This window comes from Chlamydotis macqueenii, chromosome 2 (genome assembly GCF_036417535.1).
Source record: "Chlamydotis macqueenii isolate bChlMac1 chromosome 2, bChlMac1.mat, whole genome shotgun sequence".
NCBI lineage: Eukaryota > Metazoa > Chordata > Aves > Otidiformes > Otididae > Chlamydotis > Chlamydotis macqueenii.
In genome coordinates this window covers 138675953-138685363 of record NC_141557.1, presented here as the reverse complement: position 1 = coordinate 138685363, position 9411 = coordinate 138675953, and positions in this window count along the sequence as shown.

The following is a 9411-nucleotide window of genomic DNA, read 5'->3' as shown; positions in this document are numbered from 1 at the left end:
AAGTGCAGATGTGCCAAAATGCTTCCACTGGAAACTTTATAGAAAATTATTAATGTGAAGGGATTCTGCAATCCTGGCATCTTTTCCCCCTCTTCTGAGAGCCATCATGGCTCATGACAGCTCTGTTCTGTGCACTGGAAGCATCAGCAGCTGGAAGTTATAATTTGTTAGTCTTAGTCTTTCTCTAGCTCCTTTCAGAGACTCTGCTGGTAAAGAGGACTCTTGCTGTTCTACCTTTGGGATGGCCTGGAATTCCTCATTTAGGGACAGAAATCACTCAAGCATCAAATTTATGACAAGCAGGGGCGGGGGCAGGGGGGAATAAAAAGCAGCATTTTGTACAGTATTCAGTTCTGGGCATTCCTCAAGTTCCTTCAAAGGACAGTCAGAGGGACAGAGGTGTCATTGCAGCTCTGGGCTCTCTTTCACCACTGCTCTGCTATTGCGTGATGTTCTTCTCAAAACCTCCTCCTTGCTTTTTTTGCTCTTCCTTGCCTTTCTAAAGATTTTACCCAAGAGTTTTTAGATGCCTCTTGGTCTTAAAGTTACTTTTTAACCTCAGGGCTCTCTAATGAAATCTCATCCCTTTCTTGCAAGCCTAGGCTGATGCGTGTGGGTCTGACCATCCTTGGCTGCCCACTGCAGTTCCTGAGCCCTGGTCCTCTGTTTCAGTGGTACAAGCTGGCCACGTGACAGAAGGCAGCTTTCTCCAAAGAGACTGTGGATCTACAAGTTTGAGAAACACAGCATCTCCCTGGACTCCTAATAAGGTGAATTCTGGGACTTTTTTTTTTAATTGCTCCTTTACTGCAATGTCAAGCAGTACAGGACAGAAGGTTTTCCTGGTGGCTATTTGCCTCTCAGGAAGGTGGGAGGCATATATTTTCTCTTCTTCTCTGGCTCACATGAACTATTTCCATGAAAAGGCTGAGATGAATTGAATCCATACATAGAAACCAGAGAGACCGCAGGGATGGTGTCAGTCCTACTCTGCCAGCGTTCCCTATATTTCAGATGAGTTCTTGAAATAAACAGGGTGAAACAGAAAAAAAGGTGTCAGCTACAGACAGTGACAGCCAACAAGGTGGCCTTTTCCTCCCCGCATTCCTTGGACCATCGTCTTCGCTCCCTCTTCCCATGCCTGTGTCTGTGCTCTCGAGCACTGCAGCATCCTGGGGTCTTCATCCCCCAGACCTTTAGACCCGGGACCCATCGTGGCTTGTGCCTATCTCTGAGTGGCATCTCGTTCCAGAGCAGAGAGGATGCACGTTTGTGGCTTGTCCTTGGGATGGGACCAGTGTGCCCACCTTGCCCACAGGACGGCAGTGAGATGGCACTGCCAGCGAGAACCTTATGGACACTGGGAGCCCCCCTTGCCAAACAGCTCTTACTCAGCCCATTTTCCTACTGATGCCAAGGGTGCCTGTTTAAGGAGCAAATGAAACTGCCACAGGAATCTCCTCTGTCGGGATTACATGTGCTATTAATAAAAACGGCCTTCCACTTCTAAATTGAGGCGCTTGAAACCCACAATGAATGCATTCTGCATTAACGAAAAAAACCACGGGCTTTTTTTTGTTGAAATTTAAATAGACTCATGAACTTTTGTATCATGCATTCTATTTTAAAACTGTAAATCTATTCCACTTTTTCCATTGTGGTTGTTTTCATCTTACGTTATGTTCTTACATAGGCAAGTCTTCAGTCTTTTAATATAAAGACTTTTATGTTTCCAGGCACAGGTTTTCATGCCCAGCTCACCAGGCATGGAAATAACCTAGTTTTCAGACACTCTTTTTCCTGTGGTACAAGATTAAAAAAGGGAATTGAAAAAAGTCTTACAGCACCAAGGCATCAAGAAATTATTACTTAGTTTGGGAAATTTAGATTGAGATGTTCTACATATTTTTTAAAAAATGAAAAAATGTGAAAACTTAGATATGGACAAGTAAAATATTTTCTGTAATTTCTGGGTTTTTTTAGAAAGCCAAGTGGGACTCAGACTAATAGACTGTCTAAGGCCAAATGTTGTGTAATGTCATAGATTATGAACACGGCCTGAAACTGGATGATAAGTTCTATAGGCAACGTAAAGGCATGCTAAAAGCCCCAGAGCTATTTAGAATTCTGTCAGGAAATGTACTCGACTGTGTCCCAAAGAAAACCTCTTTCTTTTCCAGAGCAATGAAGGAGAATTTGTCTACAGTTCCCACTCTTCCATACTTTTTCCTGTGCTGTCCCTTGTGCCTAGAAGATCCTTATAGACCACAATGCTATTTCATTCTCTGTTAAAGTCTACATAAAAGTAACTACCCTGCAAATATTTGATGTCTGTTGTGATGCTGATTCGCTCTGGCCATTGCCTGTCCCATTGACCAGTGCTCTCTCTTTGTTTCCTTCTGTTTTCCATGTCTCTAGTTTAATAATAAGGCTGACAGTTGTCTGGGACAAGGGCTATATTTTTGATGTATGTTTATATAGAGCTTGGCATGATGGAGCCTGGTCAAATAATAATGATGTTATTTCCAATTCTTTCAATCTCCAGCTCTGTTTCAGAACTGTTTCTGTAACTGAAACTGTAACTGTTTCAGAAGCTCTTTTTTTAAATAGTTAGAAGCAAATTATTATTTTAGCAATATTTCCACATCAGTTACAATTTCCTTTAATAATGTAAGTGCTTTTTCCACTGTTCCTCACAAGCACTGTTATGTGTGTATCATTTTACTGATTTAAAGCCCCAGACCTAAGGGCATGGCGATCTGCTCCAGATGTCTGAATAAAACTGCACAGCACAACCACTGAAACCCAAGCGCTGCTGCTGTGGAGGGAGCGCCTTGCTAACGAGAGACAGGACAAGGAGTACCACACGCGCTGTCTAATGCCTGGCATATGCCCCCAGTGTCAGCGGTAATTTAATCTTTAGTGTTATTCCCTTGGAGTATTTACCTGTCTCATAATACGTAAGGGATGCCCTTGTCTTAGCGTAGGAAATGACATAAACATCAGAGGCGTCAGACCACTGTCATCAGTAAACATCCCTAATTAGTGAAACCCACTGTGTGCTGGCTCGTCATTGTGTCTGGGCTCTATTATTACAGTCATTTTAATCTCTTTTTATTTCCTAAGTGGTCTATCAGGATCTACTTCTGTATTAAGCCAGTCTCTAATCCTCGTACCAAGCTAAACATAACCACAACCTATTTATATAGTGAGCTACCCCAGTTAAACCAAAAAATACTATAGCCTAGTTCAGCCGTTGGGTAACACTGAGTATTAGTGGTGGCTATTTATATCGTTAAGATGTTTCAGACTTGCTGTGTTAAATAAAAGCTGGGCTAAGCTTTTTAATGCTTGTTGTCACTTGCAGCCACATGGGCTTGAATACGTAATAGTGTGATGATGACCCCCGACTTTTCTAGTCTGGGCTGGCCCGGCTGTCATCCCCGGCTGGTTCCCTGGCTGGGGTGCCAGCTGAAGTCCCTGCTTTGCCTGAGCCCCAGAGGAGGCAGCTCCTGTGGCAGCCGAGAGTGCGTTGATGCAGTTTTGAACTTGGCAGCTCCTTCCCTCTGCTGCAGCTGGCGAGGTGATAGCAAGCAGGAGGGTCTGCTCAGGAGTTTCTCCATCTATGCTGGTGTTTGACAGAGCTGCTTTCCCCTCAGATGCAATAAACACAGTTTGTGCAATTAAGGAGGTAGGTTTTGAGAACTTGCTCCTTCGTTTGCAGGAGTGGTATACACTTCACAAGTGCATCATGGAAAGACAATAACTAGAGTAGTGACGCAGACTTTAAATAAACAAAAAGGCTACTACGAGGTGATTTGTGCAGCTCTAATGAAGTTAGTAATTAATATTAGGGACAGTGCATTGCATCTGACTCTGCAAGGCACTATATCTTTCTCATGTCTGAGCTTGGGGTTATTATATGTTTTGCTTTGCCAGAGGATGCAGACATCTGGTGTGGCTGCAAGTCTTCAGTCATGGCTGTGTTTATCACTGTCACTGGGTTTTGTTTTTTTTAAAAGCATAAATACATGTGATTGCTACTTCCATTGCTTCTAGTCCAAGCTAGGGCCAGGCCAGGACTATCCTACATGTAGCTGCCACTGAGAAACCACTGGCATGGTCTGGAGGTGAAATTAGAGTTGTGAGGCCAAGAGCAGAGTGTTGCCAAGTACATTCAAGGTGTGGAGCAACCCCATGAAATAGCTCACTTTCCACACATTGTGTGTTAAGAATCCATCCTTTCACTTCCATGACTTTTTTATTGCAGTTTTCTAAAATTCAGGAACTTTTCCCCTCACTATGAAAAGTATTTTCCAGTGTTCTTCAGAAACGGAAATAAAATAATCTGAAAATCAACTGCTTGGAGGCCAGGTATGTCCTTCACAGAAAGTTACATTTCATGTCTGATACTTCCAGAACTTGACTGCTTCCTGGATGGGGAAAAAGTAATCTCATTTCATGTCATCTCTCCGCTCATCATAGACAAAACATTGTTAACACAGGCTGTCCTCATCTCTACGTCCTCGCTTTCTTCCAGTTCTACAGACTTTGTGGCTGAAATGGGATCAAATCTGCGGGTTCCCTCTTCCGTTGAATTTGAACAAAGAGTGTGCATGAGTGTGTATGTTTGCTCCACAGCCCCCAGCGTGCACAGAACAGCTGATATTCACTTCAGATAGAGCTGGAAGTGTTTTGGAGTCAGCCAGTGCTAGGGCATCCGTGGGGAAACTTCTGTATTTAAAGAAAGCTGGAGAAAGGGCTGCCCTGCCTGTAGGCTAGGTAAAAACCCCTGATGAGGAACGTTATGTTACTGATGGTTGAGGAATGCTTTAGAAAGCCAAAGTGGTAGAGGTCTTACGTTTCTCCTAGTTGTTTTGGGCTGAGGAGGCTTGGCTACTGAGTATAGCCACGTTACTGTAAGCAGCGTGAGACTGAGACACTGGGAGCTGGGAGTCTAAGGACTTCCAAAGAGGGCTCTTCCCTAGGATGTCAACAATGTAAAAAACTGTGAGTGACACTCTGCAAATGATATAACATCTTCAACTAAGGGACAGTGCTTGAACCTGCACGATCTCAAGAAGGCTGTTCTATGAGTAGGACATCTCTGTCTATCTCTTGACCTCTCTTCCTCTCCTCACTTTTTATTTTTTTTATTCAGCTAGAAGTTTAACAAGTTAAAAAGTTATACGCAACATATAAGGACAATACTAATCACATGGTTAATCAGAAAATAATCCAAAGGTGCTGCTGAAGGCCTCTTGCAATGTGAGGGCAGACAGCAGGGAGAAGCCAGGGTATCGAAGGCAGTAGATACTTTGTGTGAAGTGTAAGAAGCATCCAGGCACGTGTGTTGTACAGGTTTTTCTGAACCAGGAATGTGCAGGTATATGGGGCATGAGGTGTTCATCCCCTCTGGAACATGAGAACTTTCACTGTTCTTTTCCCTTTATGTAATTTGGACATGTTTTGAAATCTCAATTATGCTTGATTTTGACTTATTTTAAGGGTGACTTCTCATATATACCCATGTGAGAGGAGAAGGAGGCATTTCATAAAAGCAGATATTTGAAGATGTTCAGGTGAGCTGTCAGACAGAATTTTTCACTGTGATTCTCTAATGAAAGAACATTTTGTACCCTAAGGGTACTGCTCACTTTAGCTTCATCTTTTCCTTAAGCTGCAAATGAGGGAGAGCGTGGGCAGCAATTTGGTGCCAAAGCCTACCTTAGCTGCTCTGCTGTCCCTTCTGAAGGAGCCCATTTCCCTCCACTGACTCACTGAGCCAGCGTTGCCTTTGTGAATACCCTGCTAATGACTCAAAGAGCTTCTGGAGGCGGTGTTTTACTGCCTGGTAGCCGTGATGTAATTGCCAGCAGAGTAGCCGTGGGTCAGAAGTCAAACAGGAGTGAGCTTATAACTAGGAGATCAAAATATTGTCTCTGCCTTTTGCAATGGGATGCATCTGTATTGTTCCGTCTCATGTCTCTCTTTGTTCGCTACGATATGTTTTCTCATCTGAGTTTGTGTTCATGGTACATTGGGTCTTACTTTACAATGCGACAGAATTGTTTAAAATCCATCAGGTCATGGTTGCAGAGAGCGCACAGTGCCATGAGAGGAGAGCGTGGCTGTGCGGCCGGCTCGCTCGCTCTGCTCCATTGGCCAAATTCCGAGATACATAGAACTGAGATTTGTAAAGCTTCAACAATCAGATCTAATTTATGCGTCATGCTAGAATTATGTTCTTTGAGCTTGTGGCACTGAATTAGTTATTTTTCTTGTAGCTTCTAAATCAAGCATTAAAGCATTAAAGGTTCTGCTAATCATCAAAATGATTGATTTTAGTTATTAATGGTGACTTCTTAATTATGACCAGCTCCTGTGTTTACTACCTGCTTTCAAAATTAATACATTTTATGAAAAAAAAATAGAGAGAAAGTGAAAGACAAACACGTGGTGGTTGTAGGAGGTCACCTAGCAGCTTGAGCACGGACATATGTGTGTGTCCCAGCTAAAGGGCTTGAGAAGGGCCTGCTGTAGCTGTCCCACCCCTTTCTGGCTCCTACAGGAATGTGAGAGCCTTCAGTGTAAAGGAATTGACTTTGCAAAGTACGATTGAAGCCGACAGCACTGTAACTGCGGGTATTTTTTTGAGTATGTTCCTTGTAAAACGTGCTGGCTGTGATCTTCCTGTTTTCAGGAGGCTGGGTGGACGTCCTGAGCAGGACGTGCCTGTGGGGATGCACAGCGATACACGCACTGGCTTGCAGAACCAGGGCAGAAAACTCTCAGCTGTCACAAGCTATGCTGCTGTATGTCAGAGGCTGTGAAGAAATAGCGGTTGGTGCTCAGTCAGTGTGAATGCCAACAGAAGTAATTGCTCCTCAGAACTGTTCCAGCAGCTACTGGGAAAAGACCCCTGTTGCCATCCACACTGAACATGGCACATGTACTGGTTTCTGCAGTTTCGTAGCCAGGTTGCTTGTGCATTTATGCATCTCCTGTACTACAGCAGGACAGTTTTATTCAGCGTTGCGTATGTAATGATTACATCTTAAACCTTGTCTTACTTATTGCCTATCTGAAAAGGCACTGGTAAAAATTAACCTTTAAGCTGTTAGGGATTGCTTCATTTTGCTTCATCTGACTGCCACTCTAGCTTTCAGACAGTGCAGTTTAAGGCTAGCATTAGTGCAGAGAGACCCATCTCCCTGCGGTCCCTCTGTTTTCAGTGGGGAGAGAGGCATCTCCATAAATGATTCATAGAATCATAGAATGGTTGGGTTGGAAGGGACCTTAAAGATCATCTAGTTTCAACCCCCCTCCTGTGGGCAGGGACACCTTCCACTAGACCAGGTCGCTCAAAGCCCCATTCAGCCTGGCCTTGAATGTTTCCAGGGATGGGGCATCCACAACTTCTCTGGGAAACCTGTTCCAGTGTCTCACCACACTCATAGTGAAGAATTTCTTCCTTATATCTGATCTAAATCCAACCTCTTTCAGTTTAAAGCCATTATCCCTTGTCCTGTCACTACATGCCATTGTCAAAAGTCCCTCTCCAGCTTTCTTGTAGGCTCCCTTTAGGTATTGGAAGGCCACTATAAGGTCTCCCCGGAGCCTCCCCTTGTCCAGGCTGAACAGCCCCAACTGTCTCAGTCTGTCCTCATAGGAGAGGTGTTCCAGCCTCTGGTCATCCTTGTGGCCCTCCTCTGGACTTGCTCCAACAGGTCCACGTCCCCCCAACACAGGGGGCTCCAAAGCTGGACACAATAGGCCAGATGGGTCTCACAAGAGCAGAGTAGAGGGGCAGAATCACTTCCCTCAACCTGTTGGCCACGCTTTTTTTGATGCAGCCCAGAATATGGTTGGCTTTCTGGGCTGCGAGTGCACATTGCTGGCTCATGTTGAGCTTCTCATCCACCAGCACTCCCAAGTCCTTCTCCTCAGGGCTGCTCTCAATCCATTCTCTGTATGGTCTATATTTGTGCTTGGGATTGCCCCAACCCATGTACAGGACCTTGCACTTGGCCTGGTTGAACTTCATGAGATTTGCATGGGCCCACCTCTCCAGCCTGTTTAGGTCCCTCTGGATTCATGCAACCTGTGTGAGATGAATCACCCCGGAGCTGCTTGGTTAACCCCATCTGGTTCCTTCTGGGAACCAAGGCAGGTAGTTTAAATAAGGTGAAGTGACTCCTACCTGTAGAGCCTGGTGCTCAGTTGTCCTTTCATGAGCACAGTACAACAGCGATGAAGAATTAGATCTTCAAAAAGAAAATAAACAACGTATCATCACTTATATGTTGATTTTCACATATTCCATTTTGGAAAAGTGGAATGTGCATGCTGAAAGACACGTGAGTAAAGCCATGTAAATAAAAGAGATGCCTTTGTTCAATTAAGTAGACATTAATTACGCCTGACTGTGTAGAGCTTCTCACTCAAAGGCATTTTGTATGGCTCCAATCCGCTTACAGCCTGACGCTGGAGAGGGTGTGTGTTTTGCTGATAAACACAAGCTCAGGAGCCAGAAAATCCAAACAAAGTGGTGAATCACTGAGCAATCGCATGAAGCATCACTTCACTAGGTGCTGTTGTGGCGAGCAGACAGCCAAGCGCTGAACCGGGGGCACCAGATGGACACAGTACTGTAAACGGGGAACGACGAGAGCTGTTGCTCCCTCCAAGCAGACCATATTTAGCGGTGGCTTTGTTGCTGTAAAGAGAAAGCTGGGGAGGGATGAGATGCCCAGACTCCAGCTATGGCCTAGTCTTCTTTTGGAAGAAGAGTGTAGCTGGTTTAGCCACTGTCGTGTGCCATGCATTTTTACGCATTGCCTTTCTCCTGGTGCAGATGTGAATAACAGCCCTGGCATGACCTCAACTGAAACCAACTCAGCTGAACTCAGCTCTGTCTCAGCCACACCTCAACTATGTGCCACCATCTCTCCTCAAGGAATGTGCAAATGGATGCTGGGGCTCTGAGGGCTCCCCGACCCTACCCAGGACCCCATGTCAGCCCCTGTCCCAGTTAATGGGATTCCTCCATCCAGACAGCGAGCCCAAAACACCCTTTAATGATGTGAAACTAGGAGTAGTTTTGCAAGCCGAGGTGGGTTGGAGAGCTCAATGGCACTCCCTTCCCATCTCAGGCAGGCTTGTTTGTAGATAAATGAAATCAGGACCCAAAAGTCAAGCTCTAGCCACCATGTGGAATATTTTTGAAGTAAATTTACTTTCATTGGCAGGATTTTGAGGGCTTCTCTGTGGTTTTGTGTGAGTTGAAACAGTATAACCCAGCTCCTCTGAGTATTGGTTGTTATTGTTGGTTGCACTCGGTGTAAGAGTCCTGGGCACCGTGGTGAAGAAGAAATTGTATTTGGAGAAGATGACCTTGTTCTGGATCTC